General features: G+C 37.1%; 1 long non-coding RNA gene across 4 annotated transcripts in view; it reads left to right on the top strand.

Annotated features, from left to right (window-relative positions):
- Positions 1 to 23,155, top strand: part of LOC134166803 (uncharacterized) — a 704,714-nt gene that overhangs the window by 270,346 nt on the left and 411,213 nt on the right. For 3 of the 4 annotated variants that reach the window (XR_009966008.1, XR_009966025.1, XR_009966018.1), the window contains exon 1: positions 20,787 to 21,200. The exons of the other annotated variant lie outside the window; for it this stretch is intronic. This is a non-coding gene — a long non-coding RNA (uncharacterized LOC134166803). Of the gene's footprint in view, positions 1 to 20,786; positions 21,201 to 23,155 lie in introns of those variants that run through there. 4 annotated transcript variants of the gene reach the window in all.

Here is a 23,155-nt window from a genome sequence, read left to right on the forward strand (position 1 = left end):
AGCAGAGTTTATAAAGACTTTGATGGCTGATCAGTATTTTCATGGAAGATGACACAAAAGGTAGGAGCAAGTTAGTAATGTTTTGGAATAGTCCAACTTTGAGAATCTTCCTTGAGAAGGAACAGGATTAAAATGTCATACAGGGAGAATGGAATGATCTGAAGATCTGGATTAATGTGTGTGAGAACACAATTAATAGTATAGAGTGCACCCTTAAGTATCTAGGTATTAAAAGGCCTTATTTCTGCAGGTGAATAGGTTTTGAACAGATACAAATAATGAAGAAAAGAAAGATGTGTATGTTAAGCATAGTTAAGCCATCACACCATTGTTACCTATGAAAAAAAAATAGCAGATCGAATACTCCTAGTACAAATAAAAAAATTATCAGTGTACTTTAGAACACTTTGTCTGGAATATAAATTTTGGTTATAATAGATTTGAAGGTCTGAACCAGTTTTTCAGCAGAGGACATGGAAATATAAAAATCTAGTTATATCCAAGGTAGAATTTGGTATTGGGATTGCTTGAAGAGATGCCTTCTTTCTAGTCTTGTCTTTTTTCTCTGTCATTCAATAGCAATTCCATGTTGCAAATCAGTTGCAACATGGAGTTTTCTTTCTTAGAGACAGTTAGAGAACTGCTAACACCTTCATTCCTGGTTCTCAGTCAAATATGGACTGAAAGTCATTCTGAGTCAGTGTGGCAAGAATATTCTGATAAAGGTTCAAGTATTTACGAGTTACAGATTGATTTCAAGTTACAGGGATCCTGGGAGACAGATTTACAATTGCAGCAAATGAACCTTGTGGATATTTTCTACAAGTAAATTCCAAGTGAACTGGAAACTTGGTGCTGGAGGCAATAGGGAGTACAGTGAGTGGATAAACACAGCTCTTAGGCAGCAGCAATTTAGATCAAAAGAGAAGGCATTCATGTTTACAAGAAAGAAAGAGGATTTATAAGCTGAAATAGAGCAATGTTGCTTCCAGACTGAAACGATGTGACCGCATGCTGCACTAATTGTGCCAGTGAGAACTGAAGGATATGTGCCACACTAAGTGGTATATTCTCTATTCATAAAAATACAAAAAAAGAAATATTATGATGCCATTTTCTATCACCTTCTCGTTACATTTTCAAGCCATCACTTTCATGCTTTCTCACATGGGAGAACATTCCTATAAATATCCCCACTATTGTTTACTTGAGAATTAGGCTACTGATGTCTTGAAAGCACTAACATCATGTATATTAATAGTGTGTTATAGTGTGTTATTGTTTCCTCAGACTTCACAGTCTTCCTTTACAGTTTTTTTTTTTTTTGCCTTGTAATATGAAAATAATAATAAAGCTAATTCAAGCTGGGTATTTTTTTTCTCTGTTTGTATTGGTATAGTGCTTGCCAAAACAGGATTTGGTTCTGTGACTTTACAGTTAAAGTGCATGGTTCTGGATAAAAAGCATTCATAAACATACAGGTTATACAATGTCTTTTGGAGGTTCTTCCGGATTGACTCTTCAATTTAATACTTTTGTTACCTTTGTTACAGAATATAGCAAATTGCAGAATGCAAATGGAACATTATTTCATGAAATCCATTGCAGTTTACTAGAAAAAGACTTATGATAACTGTGTTAGACAGAGGGGGAAAATATTTTCTTTTTAATTTTTTTTTGTAATTTCTCCTTTATACCAATTTTCTTACTTTTTCTTAACTTTTTTTTTAAGTAGGAATGAAAATACGTTTACCTTATTTTCCCTAAGCAAGACTTTATTCTGTACCTGCTTTTCAGTTTTAACAGTCAGATTTTTTTTCTAAGAATTCTTCTTTTTCTAAAATCTAATCTTATTTTACTAATTTAAATCATGTGTAGGAGAAAAAACCCTCAAATTTACAAAAAACATAGTCTACATGTGAGGCTGTAAGTCTTGGAATCAAAATAGATTCCAGTAATCTTGGAGTCTCCTATATGTATATAGTCTCTGACAAAAACTTAATGTATTTAATTTCTTTATTTCAAAACATCAATATATAATACCTATTTTTTCCTTCCCTTTACAAATGTCCAGCACAACTTATTTTATGTACTTGTCGACAGAATGTACAACAGCTTATTTTTTGCTTACTCTTTTAGAGGTGAATTCTGAGAATATAATTGGATCCTTTGCAAAGGACTGCACTTAGGGAATGCAAAGGAATGTGCATCACTTAAGCCTCATCTAAGATTTTAAACAAATGATTTAAATTGGTTTTAAGATGATTCATAATTACTATGCAAGCTTTCTGCACATAAGTGAATGTGATTTACCTGCATATTTTTACTCAGAATGTAATTACTTGCCAATCTATTATCACTCAGTTTTGCTGAGCCTATTTTTAGAATGAAATCATTATGTGTGCTTCTCCTCTCACTACACAGAGGACCCATGCGAGGATCTCTGTGCTACTGAACTTCAAAAGACAAGGCTCTAGAAGGAGGTGTCTGGAGTAAGATAAATTGCCTCTAAAACAAGATTTGGAATAACTGAAGTAATTTTATACATAAATTGTTTTTTGAGAATTCCTGAGAAAGGGTGTTTTGATTACTGAAAGTCATGTCACTGAATTAAATATCATTTGTCTCTAACAGAAGCTTCCTTAGAAATCAACATGCCAGGATGATGCAGCAGACAGAGCCATAGAATCATAGAATAGTTAGGGTTGGAAAGGACCTTAAGATCATCTAGTTCCAACCCCCCTGCCATGGGCAGGGACACCTCGCGCTAAACCATGTCACCCAAGGCTTCGTCCAACCCAGCCTTGAACACCACCAAGGATGGAACATTCGCAACTTCCTTTGGCAACTCATTCCAGTGCCTAACCACCCTCTTAGCTCTTTTGTATTTGTCATTGCTAAGGATTGACTATATGAAGCAAAATATTTCTATACTTCAGGAAAACTTTCCAAGACTCAGTAATTATTATAATGGAAATGCAAGTTCTTTGGAAAGGAAAAAAAAAGTAACATCTTTAAATCTTTCTGATTTATGAAAAGAAACTGTCCTGTAGTTTCAATACAAGACCTCAACTGTAATAGTTTTCTTCTACTGACTTCATATTCTCACCACTGCAGATAACTTATTCCTTCCATACAGAAATCCAAGCGGACAAGCAGCCCAGTGCAATAACTCAAACTTGCATAAAGCAATTCTGCCATATTAAGTGCTTTCCATCCTTTATGTGTCTTGCATAAAACCATATAAAGAACTGGTTATATGTATCAAATTATTTTACCATTGCTGAGTAGGACTATCACAGAAAAAGAACTTTCCTGCGGAAATACAACAGAATGATTTCTTTGAGACATAAATATGCAGTCTAAGCTCATTTAATACCGCAAATAGGACAGCCTTGATTTCTGATCAGCCTTGAAATGGCAGACCAACATATCTAGAAATGTTTTCCAAAATTTCGGGGGTGATGGAATAAACCACCAAGATGGAGATAGCAGGCCCTACATTCCTGTTATGGAGAGAGGAGAACAGAAATTTGAGTTGCCTTACAATGAGGAAGGTTTCTGTTTGCTTTTGTCAAACTTGTTAGTATGTTAAACCACAAACACGTGCTGTAAACACACACATTTGTCATTTGACACAAGTGAGGGCATCTCAGGTATCAACATTTCTATTCCACTATTGTACGTCAAATGAAATGTATGCTGTAGTCCTGTCTTCATACTGATTGCATTTCTTCCTTCCCATAGATTTCCTGATTATCTATTCCCTATTCTCCTATACTATTTCAATAATCCCATGTTGTGTTTTTTTTTTTTTGTTTCTTTGTTTGTTTGTTTTTACATCCAACTGGGAAATCAGTTTTTCTTCCCGTTCTGTCCCAGTTTTAGAAACTTCATGAAATAACATTAACTTCAGGAAATTAGCAAAAGGGAATCTTTCCATCCTGTCTAATTCCTACATTCCATTGTGAACCAGACAAAAATTATTATTTGTCAAAGCATTTAGTTTTCATTTGGGCAGCTGCCTAGATTTGACTGGCTAAAGCATGTTTGTTTAATTTTACTGCAATGCAATGTTCAGGATGTGCCTCAGACTGTTCCTTAGCATTTGCCTTGAGGAAGGAAACTCCCAAATATCTGAAAGCTACTGATAACCTCTAGCCAAATGAATAAATCTGTGTTTATGACTCTTTTTTGCAGATGAATTGCTAAAGGGAGACCAGAGAAATTCCAGTTGCTGTCTACTGTAAATGAATGTAGTGAGTGAAATATTCCCAGTCCAGTAGGATATTCTGGAAGACTCTTCATTATTTATTTTCTCCAAGAGAATCAGTTAAAACTCTGGGTACCAGCATAATCAAAATAGATGCTGGTAATGCCTGACTAGGCATGTACACAGAAACATTCATTTTTCAGTATTTCAAAAATGTAATACAGAAAGGCATATGCCAAGGCACTGTATTCTCCTCTGAGGTTAAAATGACAGTCACTGTTACATTTTGATATCAAGTGAACTTTGACCTAGGAAGTGTTCCAGTTGATGAAGAGAAAATAATTGGTTGGAGAACAGGGTAAAACAGTTGTGAATTCTAAGTTTATTGGTCTCCTGAAATGAGATTTTTATTTTTCCAAATAACTGCTGATTTAGATTACCAAATTAATGCGTATGACTTTTACTCAGTTTTCTATTGGTGTGGAGACTTTGATTTTATAACTTTTTTCTCCCCTTTGATAAGGTGCTGATGTGTGATAATGTTCTCTTGATTAGAAGGATGACTGAAAGTACTTCAACAAGAAACAGTGCTTTATAGGAGTGAAGAAATAATGATGTAAGAATCCATCTTATAAAAGGTGGTCTTGAAGAAGAAAGAGACTTACTATCTGAACCTGTAAAAGGTTTTGTTTCTCTTTAATGAGGCCTGATCACAGGAAAAGCCAAGTGCCAGCCATTCCAGTGTTGATGGCTTCTGTCTGGCAGGGCTGTGCCTTCATCTTCCTTTTTTAGTTGTGAATAGTGTGCAGGATTGGAATATGTTCTAATGTATGTCCTAAGAATCCAAATATATCCTACAGGAGGATGAGAGAAGCCATTCAGTGGGCACTTTTGTCAGTGTAGTCACCTTAGAAGACCCAGAAAGCAGTCAGGGCTGCCTGGCTTTCATTTGCTTTGGTCCTTTGCTTTTTCTTCCTTGTCACTATTCATATGCCTCTGGGAGAAATTCCCTGGCTGCCTGCTGACTTTGTAACTCCCCTTAATAAGAGCTCAGGGAATTCCTCACCACTAACACAGTGAGCTACTGCAGTCAAGCACTGTCTGTTTCTGAGCTGGAGATGCTCACATTGCTCTCTGCCTGACACTGCCAAGAAGCCTCAGAATAGATGTCAAAATGACGGGGTAGAGGAGGCTGCTTTACCTTTGCCCAAACAACAACAGCTGCTTTTTGGGTTTTTCAAATGTGTTTTCATTTTAGAATATGAACAGTGCAAATGCTGCTTTTGATTTGAGTCAAATACTTCTCATTTCTGAAACACCTAATCCCTTCTAACTTTATACCCTAGCATAAGTTTTGTCAAAGTCAGTTCATCTCCACTAATATTTTACCTTGAAAAATGAGAATGCTTTGTGGTTTTCCTGAATTGGATATAAGGAAGACACAAAGATTATAGCTGTCCTTTTCTCATAAATCAGTGGCTGAATTAATTTTTCTTCTGGCCTTGGGAATGGATCTTACAAGCAGTTCCTGTATGAATTAGATTTTTATTGTTTTTTTTAATAATACAGAGTAAACTGTAGCTCTGAGTATTTTCTCCATTGTGGTAGTGTTTGCACAGGTGCTAATATTGATAATTCACAAATATGATACTTCACAAATAGTGTCAGAAAAAAATACTTCTGAATTGGATTTCTTGTGAGTTTTAGGTACACATTCGTTTTTTCTATGTTTGGCACATGATAGGAAAACAAATATTCTAAAAAATTCCAGAAAAGGAAAGTTTATATCAACTATATTTAAATCTTTTAAGAGGAGACAATGGATTAGCTACATGTTCAACTGCATTCTTCTCTTTTATCCTCTTACCCCAAATGTTAATCTGCCTTGTTTTTCTGCATACTGCAAAGAAACTGTGTCACATGAAACTGCCACTAAGAAAAATGACCTGAGGGCATTCTGACTTTCTGCTTAAGCTTTATTTTGTCATTTATTTCTATTAACAATCATTAAGCAGTTTAATAATTATAAGCCTCATTAGCATTTTAATGAAACTAGTGACCATTGCTAAGTGTAATTAAATTAGTTTTATTGTATAATATTTTGAAGCTGTGATTAAATTAAGTTCTGCTGTGCTTTGAAGGCTAAACCTATAGAGAGCATTCTTCAGTAACATTCTTGTTAACTTATAAGGAATGTGTAAAATAGACATGTCCAAGAAAAAAAGCAAATATTCCCTACTGAGGTTAATCATAAAAATAGAAAAATCAAATGCTCCTGCTGCCACCAGCTCCAAGATTACCAATATATTCTTAGTGATAGTAGTAGTTTGTTAAATAGCATTCACTGTGAGGGTAGCTTTGTGTAATCTATTTTTAATTTTTTGAAATAGAATCTTGATGCTGTGGTGAATTGTTCTTTATAAATCAAGGAGAGAATCCTGTAGTGCTTGCTCAGACAAAACTCCCATTGAGTTCAAATGGAATTTCACCACAGTAATAGCAGCAGGGTGGGTAAAAGCTAAGTATTATTGGTGGTTGTTGTTTTTGTTATTATTATTATAGTTTTAGAGAGACAAAATGGGTAGCAAGGAAAGAGAGTGAGAAGAGGAAAAAGTGTATTACAATCAGAATTAGTTAAATTTGTATGATCTCTTTGTATTGATCTCTTAAATTCCTATGAAAAGATGTACAAACAAAAGATTAGGCATATCTCTGTCCCTGCCTAACAGATGTGAAATCTTTATCTGAGTGCACTGTACTAGAATAGGTTAAGCACCGGCTAAACACTGGATGGTTGTTTCTCCTCACCTATTTATCAGGTAAGAACTGCTATCTATCTTCCACTAGCTAGTTCCCCATGTCTCTTGTCATCATGATTGTACCTGAATATGCTGCACCATTTAGCTGGACTTCAATGAGCATAAAGTTTGTTAAAAAGTAAGTTTGCATTTGTTTATTATGATTTGAGATGTTAAGTATATTTGTGGTCGCATAACTTTCTTTTTAAAACCATTCTGTCCAAGGCTTGTCAAAGTTGAAATATTTAGGATTACATTTTCCAATTGTGATGTCTTTGTTAAGATTAGATTTTTTATTTTTTATTTTATTTTTTTTCTTAAGATGTTTTGCAGTGGGGGGAAAATATACAGTTTTTTCTGTTAAACACAGAGCCCTGTCCTGGTCAGCTTCATGCTTGCATGTTTTGGAGCAGTGACATAATTTTGGACAAGTTTCCTCATGCTAATGCCCTTGTTCTTTACAACTTCATAAACTTCTCCAAATTCATTCCAGTTTGAAAAAGATGATTGTACATATAGATAGAATAAAACTTCATTACAGTTTGATTATTGCTGAAATTTATGTATCGGGTGTGTTTCAGTACTTCGTACCTTCAGCATGATAACTTTTGTGTGCCATATTTCTGGAGTGGTATGGGCTTAGCAAGACTTGCAGTTTCTCCTATCAGCACTAGAATGTCAGGCCAGAGGGTAAAGGAGGAGAACTGGAGATAAAAGACGGGGAGTTCACTAAGCAACACAAAGAGAACAAGAGCAGAAAGAAGTAACAGGACAAAAAAGCTGTGAAAATGATACAAGGACAGAGAGGAAGGACAGGAAAGGCGTAAGGGACAGTAGAGCATAGAAAATTTGGGCAGGAAAGGGGCGGAAGAACACCACTAGCACACTAGAAGATGAATGAAAGTAGGAGAGAGGAGCATGGAACAGGGAGGAATAGAGGTAGGAAATAGTGGAGGAGTAGTTGGGGTTGGGTAAAGAAAATGCAAAGCAAAGAACCCAGAGCAAAGCAGGAATAGTATGGGGCAGGACCCATGGACTGGAGTTTTGAGAAATAGATAGTCTAACTCTTAAACACCATTGATTGTGTAGCAAATACAGGATCCCCACTAGTTTCATAATTTCTGGTATAACTGTGTTTCTTCTGCCAGTAGTGATTGGTTCATGTTAAAAAAAAAAAGAAGGCCTTTGCAGTTTTATATTAATCTGTTAGTTCAAATAGCAGAAGGTAGGGATGCAAATATGAAGGTTACCAATTGGTAAGGGTGAGATATCCTCAAAAGGTTACATTTCTAGAGCATTTGCTTATTTTTCTTATTCAGTAAAGAACATGCTATTTATTTTGTGTGATTTTACAGTTGCAAATCTGAGAACTTAAAGTTTAGGAAGCTGCTAGGATTCAGCTAGCCCATGTGCACACATTAGCTGAGGTCAAGTCAGTGCTAGGATAGTGCAGACCAGGGAATCCTGAGCAAAGTTGTTATTAGATCAAGTAATTGTAAACTGTAGAAAAAAAATATAGCAGCAAAGTGACCAAAGCAAAATTGTGTGATCAGTTGTAATATTGGGAAATTGTTGCTATTTTCAACCTCAGATGTGTTCTACTAAATCAGGTATAATACATATTTGTAATTTAGCTTGGCTGTTCTTTAAAGGACTATTTAACATCTGTAAAACTAATTATGTTGTGATAGCTGACAGCATATCAGGACTTTTGCCAGTAAGGCAAATGACTGACTAAATCACAGATCAACAATATTAGCAGCTACATTACAAGCTGGGAGAAAACCTCCAGATTGGATACATGGGTCCTGGTTATACACAAATACTTAACCTGTGGATAGTCTCATGTGTTTAGAGGGTTTCCACCCAGCCTGGAAGACACAATTCTGCAGTATGTATTTATAAGCCATAATCCTAATGCTTTTCCTTTATCTCGTCTCTTAATATGCCCTCTATCTAGACAGGTTTGTACCTTTAAGTACAGAAGTGCTTCTGGATTTAGTTCACATATGAAACATAAAACATAGCACTCTATTTTTAGCTACATTGTAACTTTTGATGAACTGCAATTCATTAAAATTAAGGGTATTGCAGTGAGTAAGTCTTTTTATTGTTGCAAGACTGTTCCAGCAGTTTTTTTTATAATGAACTAAAAGTTCATAGTACATAAAACCGCTAAGAATGTCTGCAGTGCTTGTGAGAAGAATATGGGAGAAGCAAAGATTTTACATTTAGAGAAAAAAACTGGACCGTTTATTGCTCAACTCTGACATTTTAAGCTTGGTTCCAGAAAGATGTTTCTAGATCTTTCTATGGTTTTTAATGGCATTAGGAACCATCTTCCCTTCCCTCAGGACATGTCTCTGCAAGCCATCCATCAGTGCTGAGCGCAGAGGGAATTCCTCCCATTGCAAAGCCCATGCTTTCCCTCTAAAATATTTTTTCCTCTTCCTGTTAGAGACAGAAAAGGGTTTAGGAATTCTCGTGATGTTTGTTTATTGTATTCAGACAACTGAAGAGGGAACTGTCACAGCTCCTGCTTGCTATTGTTTGCTCTTAGGCCTTGTTTTAACTGGTACTGCTGGTATTACGGAATGAAGTTTTCAAATACCCTCCAGAGCATAACAAGATAGTTGTGTTTTCTGATGAATTGCTTTACAGAGAATGTATTTATGCATTTTACAAGATAGCAATTTGTATAGCACATAAAGCACATGTTTACTTGTGGGAATTGTGTGGTTTTGCTGTAATTATTAAAGCCTATTGATTGTCTTCCATTATGCTAATGTTTCCAAATTAAGCAATATGAAGCAATATTCTGCCATTCTGTATTTCAGAAGCCTTAGGGATATTATCTGCAACTTTTACTGCAAGTCTAGAGGCCTCTGTGAATAAAACTTATAATTCACTTCATTGTAAGTTTTTCTCCTGATTGTAATCAATGAACCTTATACCGTGGAATATAAACGAGGTGACAAAGGAGGAAATAACCCTTCTGAGGTAGGAAAGGGTAATGGGGAAAGGCACAATGAGCATTCAGTTTACTTCTTAAACAAAAATACTTTTGCCCTTTCTTTTGAAGACTGGCTGCTTTCAGATAACCATAAGCTGTTTGCAGCTATGACCACTTTAGAAGAGAAGAATAATTTTAATGATGAGTCATTATTGTAATTGCTTCAGCATTTCCTACACTAGTTAAGTTAGCTTATTTCTGGCCATGTAGTATTTTATTGGTTTTTGAAAAACTGTATCATCTGTTCAATTTGTGGAAAGCTATCAAAGGAGAATAGCTGAATGTAGGGATGGAAAAACTAAAAGATTTCTGGTAATTATTTCCAAGACTGGCTGCAGTCAAGTTGTCCTGATTTTACTTCTTGCATCTTACTTTAAAAATACAGACATATTCTCTCTTTATTTTCAGTCCTACAACTGTTTTTTGTGGTTTTTGGTTTTTTTTTTGGTGTTTTTTTGGGGGAGGAGGGGGTGGTGGTTTTAGGCAAATTCCTGCCACTCACCATCCCTGTTTTATGTGTTTGTATTTTATTCTTATACTTTTTATTATTTAATACATTCTATTTTTTTTTTCAATTGCTTCTTACTTGACGTCATTTCCTATCTTATGTTTCTGTACTTTTATTTGTTTCTTCTTTTCTTTTCTGAGTTTGTTCTCTTCCTTACTCTCCTTGCTATTTTATTTTATAGCTTCTTGTTATTCTCTTTTGATATCTTTTTCCCTTCCACTTTTGTGTACATTTCCCATTTTCTTTCATGTGGTAACTCTTATAAAAAAGAGAGAAGCAGAACTTGTGAGGTCACAGACATAATTATAAGATGAAAAGGTGGCTTTTCATTTCTGTGTGTCTCAAAGTCCTTAGCAAATTAATGAAATAGAAACATTGGGGGGGGGGGGTGTGTGTTACATATATGTGTTTTTAAATGAATGTGTAAACTCATGCACCACTATTTGTATATTGCTTTTGAAATGGGAAAGAATTATCTCAACTTCTTCAAGTAGTCAGAGGATCAGAAATAAATTTATTAGTAAATTTGTGGACATACAAGTCTGTAATTTCTCCCCCAGATATTCTCAAATAAGAAAAATAATGACAATATTTTTGCATTCTGAGCCCTTCTTAGCAAGAACTTTTAAAATGAGAGTTTGCTGATATGTCAGGAAATAATTTTTGCTTTTTTTTTAATGAAGTGATCATCGGCACAGAGCAAAGTTTATACTCAGAATCCAGAGAATATCTAAGTAAGTCGTTTGTTCAGAAAATGTAGTATAGTACAAATGTATGAGTTGAGTTAGTTAAATAGCAGTTTCTCCCTTGATTTCTTCTGAGGTGTTATTTTTGGTCTTGTCTTTACATTGTTAAACAGATTTTATACATCATCCTTTTAGAGTGATTAATCTATTTGAACTCAAATGGCCTATCCCAGTTCTAAGTGAGCTAGCTATGATAGAAAGATTCACCACCAAACTGAAAGTTAAAGGCTGAAGAATCATAGAGATGAACAAGAATGTTTTCACTACATCTGTGGTAGTTAACTCACATGCCTAGGATAGGAGGCATGTTTCCCTTAGTTGCTTCTGTATTTGAGATGAAAAGATAGGCGCTTTCAGAAAGATTAAAACATAACAAAACCAAACAGGATAAAGAGCACTACCATGTATTGACAAGTTTTTTTGTTCCGACAGAGAAGAACATAACCTGTAGCCGGAACCCTGTTCAGAGTTTGCCTGGTTACAGAAAACTTTTGGTGCCTGGAAAACATCCTCACATTAAAGTGGATATGCATAGGAACAGCTTAGGTACACGTAAATCTACACAAGACACAGGATTCAGGCAGTAGCATGACTTACCCATTCCAGGAAAGGTTTAATGGCACCTGTTGCAAGGTAGCCACTGTGAAGAGCCATCACTCTGTTCAGTCCTATCTATGCTTTATGTTACAGAAATAACACTAGATTGCAGTGCTGCCTTTATGCTCTTCAGGCATACTGAGCTGAAAAAGCAAACACAAAAGGATAATTACTTTATCTTGGGTCCAGGTGCACCACAGGGTGCACACAGGGCCATCACCACCACAGCTAGGTCACTGTATTGTGCGGGTGTATCAGGCAGCTTTACAGAACCAACCTTTAGCAAAGGTTCTTTAACAAAGAACAGTAAATCTTAGGGGTTCTTTTATACCTACTTTTCCATCTTGATATAATTTTATCTAAAACATACATTCATACAATTTGGTAAGTTACATAACTTGTGGTTCTCTTATCCTACTGTGCACTTGGGTTAGGGCTACAATGTCAGTCTATGGGTTAGTATTAATCAGGGTTCTTACAGCTGTTTACCTTTTAGCTTAGTATTATTGATTAACTGCTAATACTTGCTAGCTGTATGCTTTGTTCTTCATTCAAATTGTTATTATATTTGCCATTAGGGATGTCTCTGTTTATAAGCAACTTAAAGAAGCATATGCAAGTCTGCCTATGTGCCTGAGTTTTAACTTATTGCATATCATGCCCTACCAGGAGGGCAGGTCCTTACTTGCAGACCAATTCCTATTAAGCATGTTTTTAAGTGCTGAGTCATATTCATGCTAAATAGTTACATCAGCTAAGGCCTAATGGCTTGGTCTCAATGGATAAGCACTTCTGAACAGTGAAAGTTACTGTTTTTTTTGTAATAAATGAAAATGAATTTTCTGTTTCTCTGAGTCATTTCAGCAGACTCGTTGCCTTTTACACTGCGTTATCGTGCACCGAGAAGGAGTAAAACAGCATGCAAAAAGGCTGATGTTTGTCTGCTTTGTAAAGGCACTGAGTATCAGTGATCCTAAGCTGTACTCCTTAGGAGGAAGTCTTAATAGAGGAAACAGACTTATGAGGACACTAGGTTTACTACCAAGCAGATAGATACATCCTGACTGTTATCTATTTATTTATTTATTTATTTATTTATTTAAAGGACACTTTCCATACTATTTGGGCAATGAGGGATAGTATTTTTTTAATTTTTTTTTTTAGTATAGGAGTATTTTTTTTTTTTAACAAATACAATGGCAGGATATGGGAGGCATGTATTGTAGATTTTCACTCAGCATATTAGGACAACAGTTGGGTTTTTTTTTTACTGTCATAGTATCATAGACTGGTTTGGGTTGGAATCAACCTTTTAAAAATCATCTTTCCTTAGATCACATTGCTTGGAGCTCCTGGTCATACAGCTGTCTTCTTGGTACCCACTCTAAATAGATCTTTCATATTTAAAAAGAAAGAATTTATGTTATCCTCTTACAATGATTAATTTGGAAATTTTGAAGATTTTCCTGGAAACTCTGGAGAATATGTTGGTATATTCCTAAAGAAGAAATTCAGAGAACACAAACACAATCCTTTTTAGTAGGGTTCTAATCCTGCACTAGTTGACTACACTTGCACAGCATCAATCTGTCAGATTCCACAGTCCGTGATAAGAATTCACAGACTAAACCTCCTGAAGAGGTAGGCATACACAAGCCCTGAGATTAAATAACCACTCATACGTATGACAACTGGTAAGGACACCTTTTGGGCTGTAACTGACAATGACTGCCTAGAGTCTGTTTCAGTGCAAAGGTTATTGGATAACTTAAACCACTAATCAATATGTTTCAGACAGAGTACAGTAAGAAACAGTCTCTTGACCTGCATTTCACCATCTACTGGTGACTACATCTTGGTATAAATTCATGCTTCTGAGCATGGGCATTTCAGTTCACATGCAATTCTTCTTTTAGCTTACCAGAATCATGTCTGTTCTTTGACAATGCTAATGGGTTTGGTACCTACTAACCTACTGATGCAGTTAGTTGATGTGTTGTGTCTGAGTCCAGCATTAGATACGTAAATTGACTGACTCTCCAGACATGACCTCTGCTTTTAAGAAGCTGATGTTCACTAGAAAGGATCCTTAGAAAGGCTCCTTACAAATTTGCAGAGTCTTTGAACATAAAAGTTCCTTTCAAGTTAATAATTAAGCCATTTAAAAATAAAAAAGTAGGGTTCATTTGATCTAGCTTATTATACCTTCTAAGTATGATAAATAGCCTTCAACAAAGGTTCTTAATTCAAAAGGTTATGGGTGTGAAGCAAAATAGTGCCATCTGGTTTAGAGGAGGAATTTGTGCAAGAGAATGCTCAGCCAGAATTACTCCAAAAAACTTACAACAAAAGATAGAGACTATATTAAATAAAATTAAACATTAAAAATAAATATTAAATATTGGGTTTAGAATTTCTTATGTAAAAACATACTTTCAAAATTAATAAACCAGATAGTTTTTCTGGTAAAATACAGTGGCACTATTCATTCTTTTCTCCCAAGATTTGCTAATGTTTCTGTAGAAATTGCAGAAGGACAAATAGGAGTGTGAAAAAGAATTATTGTTTCAATATAAAAAATTATTTTTATGGGTTTGAAAAAAAAGACATTTTGGGAGAAAAGCTTATATAACTTTGTCAAATTCAGTTTGAATTTGCAGAATTTAAAAAGAATTATTGACACTTTTGATAAATGCAGATACAACATTTAAAAAAATGACCTTTGCATTACTTTGTTCACTGATTGACTCCAAAGCATACAATATAATTTCATATCATCTTAAATGGGAAAAAATTGCAAAGTACTTTTAAAGTTCAGGTGTTAGAACTAAAATCTTTGCTGGTCTTTTACTTAATAAAACTGTGCACTGTGCCTTAATATTTTCTCATTACAAGGACCAAAGGCAAAAATCATTACTTTTATGATATGGAAGGAAATTTGGGAAGTATATAAATAGAGAAAATTTCCATATAATAACAACAAAGTCCCTAGAATTTATTCTTCAATTTTGTCTATAAACAAAGCCCTCAACTAGTAGTATTTTGGATCTGGTCAGAATATGATCGCGTAATGAGTATTAATGGGTATAGTAGACATTTAAAAAAACTCTTTTCAATCTCAGAAGTTTGAATAACCACATCTCTGAATGTATATGAACGGCTTATTCCATCTGTAAACTTTTGTTCATTGTCACTGACATTCACTGTAAAAAGGAGATTTTCATAATGTAAAAAGATATGTTACTATAGTTGCTGTCACTAATATTATCTCTGGCATTAAAAAATAAACCTCTGTTTCCTGTATTCAATAAATGTAAAGGTCTTTGAACCAACTAACTACTGGTATTTAATTTTCAAAGGTAAAGTCAGACAATTTGTACTACCATAGTGCTTTTGAAATAGGTCTTTTGGGAGAAACTAGTAAAATACTAAAAGACACTACAGATCTGCAGAACTGATGCTATAGACCTGACCCTTCTTCACTACCAAACTTCAGAGTATGTAAGATGAAATATTACATCTTACATAACAAAACCTGAATATTTACTGGAGCTGATATTAAGAAATGTTCATATAAACTATTTTAGAAATACACAGAGATCATTAAATCTGCTTGAAGCAACTGCAGTTGAATTTTCTGACTGTAATGGAATATTATAAAGTTAGGTAAGATTAATTTTCTAAGAAATGTGTAATGTAGTGATATGGAGAAAACTCCAGGAACAAACTTGCCAAGAAAGTTTTCAAGCTGACAAGCAGGTATTCTTTATTGTGGCGCCGGGAGACACAGGGGGTAGCTCCTCCTAACGTGTGTCTCCCCATTGCCACACAAGCTGTCCTTTTATAGCCACTGGGCATAAATACATATTCATGAGGCTACGTATAGATTACATAATTTTCCGGAAAGTTCCCCGCATGCATAGAGAATTGTGGTGGTGGTCTCTGAGGGTCATTTACTTCTTCCAACAGTCTTCATCACTTCTGGCAGCCTTTGAAGCATGCACTGTAGATGCTCACACCAGTTTAATTGGTTCGTTAGCACCAGAGACATCATAATCCTCCTATCCTCCTACTTATCAGTTAGTTTAACTGTAGCCCATCCTAGACACCTGCGGTTCCCAGATACTCCTTATCCCTGTGTCCTGTTCTTCTAGACTGTTTTTCTTAAACTATGTCACAACTATAACAATTTATCTTGTGAGAATTCTCAGTATGTTCTCTAGCTGTACTCTATTTTTTTTTCTCTATGTATCATGCACCTCAGTAATTTTGCATTGCTACTGTTACAAAGCCATCAAACTTAACATTACTTAAATCTAATTCTAAAGGTTTCTATATTACATTTTGTGATTTTGTGCCCCCTTGTCTCAGGAGTCAGATAAGTAGAGCTAGACATGATCAAAGGCATTAGCGTAGATTATGTGATAGCCAATTTAAACCTGTGTCTAGTAGTGAGTCAATGCCATTGTGAAGATACCAAATGAGGGAAAAGCAGAACTGGTAGCAGTTACATGTGGAGGCATGATATATCTAGAGAGAATTGTCTTTTCCTCTTTTTTTTTTTTTTTTTCCCCTGCTCAAATACATTCACCTGTTCAGCTTAAATATTTTTGGCATATATTTTATGAATGCAAATCCTTGCTATCACTCTTACCTACAAAGACAAAAAGACTCCTGTGATTGGTGAGAACTGTTTGATCAGTAAGACATCTACTTTACAAAATGGAAAAATATTTGAACTGATTTTTTTGTATCATACTCACATTTGCAATTTTAGTTCTTTTCATCAAGATTAAAGCTTGAATAAATTCTGAACCCAAGCAATTTGTAGAAAATGTTTTTATTTTACTTTGGAGCTCTGAGACAGGAAAAAGCAGGAATCCACTTTCTTTGAATACTTCAGGAGGAGGAACATTGGACACAGTTGCCTGTGTGATGTTGTCAGGGAAGCAAAGCGTCAGCATTTTTTTTCTTTTCTTTTCTCTCATTTTTTTCTATCATAAAGGTAGTTAAAACTTTACAGCTTCGAATTGTTTCCAGAGTGGAATTTTGTTCTGGGGAAATATGGATACAAGTCAGTCAGTTCCTTTAATTTGCAAGAGTATAGTGCATTTACATAAAAAATATGTGCTCTTGGAAGGAGTTTATGTGCATGAATAATCTAAAACAACTCAAACCTTGCATCATAAGCAGCTTTTGACATTATGAATGTGCTTCCTTAGTGTTGTCTATACATCAAGGTTCTCCTAATTCCTCTATAGATAAGTCCAGTAATTGCCTGAAACCACAGCCTTCCTACAACCAAAGTAAAAGAAATTATCCTTTTAATGTATGTGAGGAGCTGCATTGCAACTTTCTATGTCACTACTGTAATTCTTTCCTAACAGTATATTTTCACTTTGCTTAATGATAATCCATGCTTCACATTATTGTTTCCATTTTCTCAGAAGAGCATCTGGAGACAGACATGTAATGGTATTACTCTGGTAATAATTGTGTTAAATAACTGCAGAAAAGGGATAGCACATGACTATTTATTATTATAATTCTCCTGCTATTGCACTCCAGTGAAGATCAGGGCTCCAGTCTGCTATATAACAAGATACAAGAGCTTGACAGGTGAAAAAAAGGTTGCTATACCTAAAAGAATCATGAATAGGGTGATGATTTGAATATACTGTATATTTTTTTTCCTTTTTTATTTTATGAATAGTTTTAGAATAAGTAATACATACAAAAAATAGAAAAAGCATGATGGAATGATGTCGTGGTTTAAACCCAGTCAGGTAACTTGTTCACTCACTCCCAGTGAGAGGTGCCGGGCTGACAACAATCGAGGGCCCCCTCCCCAGGGCTCTCCCCTTCCCCGCTCCCGGAGGAACAGGGAGGAGGATCGAAAGGGTGCAACTTGCAACTCCTACGGGTTGAGACAAGAACAGTCCAGCAACCAATGTACAACACAAATCACCACCGCTACCACCAACGACAACAGTGATAAGAGAAAATAACAAGGGAAGAGAATATGATACCACTCGGAAGGACATGGGCTTCTGGGTAACTCCCAGTTAACCCCCTCCCCGGGCATGATGTGCTGTGGTATGGAATACCTCTTTGGCTAGCCTGGGTCAGGGGCCCCGTCTCTGCTTCCTCACAGCTTCCCCTCCTCCCTGGCAGAGCATGAGCTTCACAAAGTCCTTGGTTAGGGTAAACATCACTTAGCAACAACCGTAAACATCGGTATCACCAACACTGTTCCCAGGCTGGAAGTCAAAACACAGCACTGCACCAGCTACCACAAAGGAGAAACATGACTGCTACTGCTAAACCCAGGACATTATCAACCCCTTATTCCATACCATTCACGTCATGCTCAGATCTCACATTTTCAATACACCATCGCTCTCCCACATGTATACATCCATATACATACAGACAAAGAGGAAAAGGTCATTTTCTTAGTGCATGGACCAATCCCTATAATGCTGCGGAGTCCATTCGGTCCATGATGTCAGGTTCCATCTCTTGTAACAATCTTTCAGGGCAGGAAAGGCTGTGTGCAGTATTGGATCGTTGCCTGCTGATGCTGGTCGTTCCTTTACTGCGGAACTCATCTGGTTCTATCAAAGTTCATTCTCTGTTGGGATGATGGTTGGAGGGAAGTCAGGGCCAGTCGCTGGTGACCTGGAGACATCTAGTTGGTGGGCTATAAAAGTATTACACAGCAGGCACCAGCATACAGTTGAGTTCACTGGCTGCTTTCCCCTACAATCAAATCCCCTTGAGGTATACATCGGACTTCCCCGTCTTCCCGCATTACCCACCAAGTATATCCAGGTCCCTGAGCAAAAGCAATCCCATGAGTGGGTTTGCCTTTACCTGAAGCAGGAATAACCCAGACTGTCTTCCCCAGCAAATTCTTCATATGCACCACAGGAACTTTGTCCCCCTCTACAATATGTAAAAGTTCTGACTGGGCTGGGCCGGCCCTGTTGGCAGATCCTCTGGTGTTGACCAACCAGGTGGCCTTTGGTAAGTGTGTATCCCAATGCTTGAAAGTTCCCCCACCCATCGCTCTCAGTGTAGTTTTTAACAGCCCATTGTACCGTTCGATTTTCCCAGAGGCTGGTGCATGGTAGGGGATGTGATATACCCACTCAATGCCATGCTCTTTGGCCTAAATATCTATAAGGTTATTCCGGAAATGAGTCCCATTGTCTGACTCAGTTCTCTCTGGGGTGCCGTGTCGCCACAAAATCTGTTTCTCAAGGCCCAGGATAGTGTTCCGGGCAGCGGCATGGGGCACAGCGTATGTTTCCAGCCGTCTGGTGGTTGCTTCCACCATGGTAAGCACATGGCGCTTGCCTTGGCGGGTTGGTGGCAGTGTGATATAGTCAATCTGCCAGCCTTCCCCATATTTATACTTCAACCATCGTCCTCCATACCAAAGAGGCTTTAACCGCTTGGCTTGTTTAATTGCAGCACGTTTCACACTCGTGAATAACCTGGGCAATAGTGTCCATTGTTAAGTCCACCCCTCGATCACGAGCCCATCTATATCTTGCATCTCTGCCCTGATGGCCTGAAGTGTCATGAGCCCACAGGGCCAAAAATAATTCACCTTTATGTTGCAAATCTAAGTCCATCTGAGCCACTTCAATCTTAGCCGCTTTATCCACTTGTTGGTTGTTCTGGTGTTCCTCAGTGGCCCGACTCTTGGGTACATGGGCATCTACATGACGTACCTTCACCACCAGGTTCTGCACCTGGGCAGCAATATCTTTCTGTGTGTAATTGCTAAGCACTTCTATTATATACCTCCCAAAGTATAAAGGTGGTGACCACACTGGGAGCATAAGCCAGATCAGTTTCATGATCAGTGATTCTATTGTATTACAAGTCATTACCATAAAGTACAATGAGACAAAAACCTTAGCCCAAGCCCCACACTTGAAAAACACTAATACAGCAAATACCGGATGGAAGTAAGGTATGATATACAGAAACTGTGAGATCAAGAGGAACAACCTTGAGAGCCAATAAATCAGCATTGTGATGAGTGACTATTAATCCAGTCAGATCTGTCCTTATCTCAACCCCTCGTGCCCCACGTTGGGCACCAAAAAAGAACTGTTGTGGTTTAAACCCAGTCAGGCAACTTGTCTAGAGAGCAACTAAATTATATAAGAAGAAAAATATGTGAGAAGGAAAAAGGGAGGAAAAGTAGAAGCTTGGGCAAAAAGGATGTTCTGGAGCCACTGTTCAAGATTTACAGTCTATGGTACATCAGAGGGAATAACATTGCCTAATAACATCCTGGTAACTGCAGAAGTAATCTGTGCAGGTGCTTCTGCAGGCTGCACTCTGCAGCTGATCCCCCTAAGAGTACCTTTCCCAGTAGATTAAAAAAAAAAAGCATTATCCTGCTACAGAAAACAGGCTTATAATATTAAAATGCTTATTATGACACTATCAACATGCTTTCTACTTTAAGCCCTTGAAAAGCAAATCTAGCATAAAGTCTTGCTTTAATTTGCATGCAGAAGGCATTTCTTTATGCACAGATTCTGGGAGCTGTTGCTCCTGAGCAGGTGGTGCAGCATTTCAGCGCCGGGGTGCTGGGTCAGGCAGATGTGTTGCATTACAGGAATGCTGGGACATTTGGAGCAAGGAAAGAGAAGAAAATGGAAGACAAAGGAGTGAGAGAGGGACAAAGAGAGAGAGAGTAAGCAGGGGATACTTATCAAGGCTGATAAAGCACACCTGCTTTATCGGGAAAACTGCTGCCCAGCTCCTCTTAGGAGATCACAGAGGGCTTGCTCTGAGGAAAGTGCAGTGTCTTTGGGGTTTGTTGCTTTTGTTAGTTGGTGAAATAAGTCTGAGTTGCTTTAGGGAGAGGTGGTTTTTTGTTTGTTTTTTTTTTTTTTTTAAATGAGATTGGCTACATTCTGAAAGTAAATGAAGCACAGTGCTAGCCTTATCTAGTAAAACATGATAAAATTACAGATTGTTATGATTTGTGGAGATAGCTGCAAAATTGAGAAGCAGCTGAACTGCTAGAGAAGAAAAATTTGAGATAAATTTGGAAGAAGAACTGAAAGTAAGATGTAGATAGTACCATAGTCTGCTAATGAGGAAATTACAAGAGTAAGTATTTATGACTGAGGGGAAAACCTTAGTAAGCCTAGGTGATCCTTCTCTAAATTTAGACATCAAAAACCGCCAGGGCTGTATCTTGTGACAAAGCAGAAAATGGTGTAGTAGCAGCAGGGCACTTGGAATGTGTGTAGCAGAAGACTGAAGAGAGCCTGGCTGATTCTGGAACTAGGTAGGTGTGGGCCTGGGTGATGAATCCAATTGCTTGAAAACACTTGAAAAAAGAAGCTGATGCTACGGTGAGTTAACTGAAGTGGTCCCATCTCTTGTTTTGTATTACTTAGTATACAAAATCTGAAAGGTTTGCATCCTTATTTTATCCCATGTCCCCCCACTCACCCTGCCAGAGGGGAAGACGTTGCCTGACAGAAGTATAGAAAATCTTCACAAAAAGATGAGTATGCTGGCAAGTAAGGTACACCAAGTACAAATGGCTGAAGACAGGAGCAGTCTTAAAAGCTGCTTAGCTGTGCTTAGTGTGAAGCAGGTGATGGAGATTTACACTGAAATGCTGGTCAAGGTAAAGAGGGGAAGTCAGTGTGGGGATGAAGGTGAGGTGCTATAAAGTTGTCCTGCAAGCCTATTCTGGTAAACTAACATGCATCTTGTGAATAACAAGGTAACTGGATGGGGCTTTGAGCAGCCTGGTCTAGTGGAAGGTGTTCCTACTCATGGCACGGGGGTGGAACTAGGTGACCTTTAAGGTCCCTTGCCACCCAAACCATTCTATAGCTGTAAACAAGAGCTACCAGTAGTAGATAGCTGCTGGGTCGGTTACAGAATACAGAGTAAAGGCCTTCTGCAACTTCTGCTGGGCAGTATTCTGTGCAGTGCAATTATATAATACTGCTGTGCAGTATTCTTAAATTAATAAGTGTAGCTGTGAATGAGTGATTACAGGAGTCCTTCTCAGGTTGGGCAGCTCTGTGGAACAGTTCCCCTGTCCTGATACTGCAAGCTCTGAGCCTTAATAGGTACATAAAGAGAAGCCTTACTCCTATTGCTTGCTTCTGCAAGTGTTATTCCTAGCATGCTGTCTTTCAGTCCTGTACTGCATTACGCTGTGCCCTGTAACATTTGCCATTCTTTCCCACTAAAGTCTAATCTCATCCTTCTTCTGTCCCATTCCTTAACTCTTTCTTTCCTGTTTGTTTTTTTTTAATAGTTTTCTTTTTGAGCATATTCTTGTCTCACCATTCTTTTTTGCTTCAACCTCTCCATTCAATTTCCTCTTTGTGTCATTTTCTTTCTAGTCCTGTTTCCCTGCATCTCCTCTTGTTCTCTTATCTCATTCTGCTTTCATGACATATCTCTTTAGGACAGTTTGTTAAGGTAAGAAGAAAAATAACTAAATACTTCTATACTTCTGAAGGTCTTCCCTCTAACTAGCAACAAACCAGTTGTACTTGCTGAAACAAATTGCCAAACCATGTTTACTCCTGTGACTTGTTTGTAATTTACTTACATATGAAATGTTAGTCTGGTTCACAACGTAGTTGAGCCTAAGAAAAGACATCTGTGTAAAAGAAGTTTTCAAGAAGCCAGTATTTCTAACATTGAATGATTTGGGGTTTTTTTTGTTTGTTGTTTTTTGTTGTTTTGTTTTTTTGTGGGCACAATTCCTAACTGCAGGTGTCCATATGGATGCTGCAGAATAAGCTGATGTCCCAGTCTGGTAGAATCCACTTGGCTAGCAAGTATTTGTCTGGTGGGAGGGAAGTTGAAATATGGGGGAAAAGCCTGCGAGTGTAAATTGGAAAGCTAACTGTAAATGGAATTCTTCTTTTTTTTTTTTTTTTTTGAAAGGGAACTTCAGTGACAAAAGCAGAGTAGATATCAATTCACTGGTATGTCTGTGGTTTTAGAAGTTATTAAAACAACTGGCAACCATAGAAAGTTGGGCTACTCCAATTAGTCCTTCCTTGTGAGAAAGACTCCCTTTTAAAGAAGGCATGGGGACACTTCTGGAAATGTCAGATGCATGAGAAGTGAAAGAGAAATTTCTTTATGTCTTCTTTTTTGATGCTTTTAAAAGACAAACTTTCTTCTTCTCACTCCCATTTCCTGATAATTACCACTAACTGTAACGCTGCTTCTTGTAATGCTATTTTAAATGACACTAGATCT

This window comes from Pezoporus occidentalis, unplaced genomic scaffold, assembly GCF_034315485.1.
Source record: "Pezoporus occidentalis ecotype Australia unplaced genomic scaffold, CSIRO_AGI_Poc_V1 ctg1, whole genome shotgun sequence".
NCBI lineage: Eukaryota > Metazoa > Chordata > Aves > Psittaciformes > Psittacidae > Pezoporus > Pezoporus occidentalis.